Source organism: Epinephelus moara, chromosome 11 (assembly GCF_006386435.1).
Source record: "Epinephelus moara isolate mb chromosome 11, YSFRI_EMoa_1.0, whole genome shotgun sequence".
Classification (NCBI taxonomy): Eukaryota; Metazoa; Chordata; class Actinopteri; order Perciformes; family Serranidae; genus Epinephelus; species Epinephelus moara.
The window spans coordinates 20880070-20880306 of record NC_065516.1 but is presented as its reverse complement, the minus strand read 5'-3'; positions in this window follow the sequence as shown (position 1 = coordinate 20880306).

Below are 237 nucleotides of genomic sequence, written 5' to 3'. Positions count from 1 at the left end.
TCTAGGTAGATGAAGAAGCGTTTTTCAAGACAAAAGGAGACAGTTATTAAAATATAATTTGAAAGTTTATTTTTTTGTGGAAGATGAAGTGAAATTCTGGCTTACAAAGGAAAAATAAAGACAGACTAAGGAATGTGCTTTGAGGCATCTCCAAGAACTCACTATTGTCCATGAAGGCTATAAAAAAAATTCTTCTCTTAGATGTTAGTCTTGTCCTTTCAGTGACCCTGCCCCCTA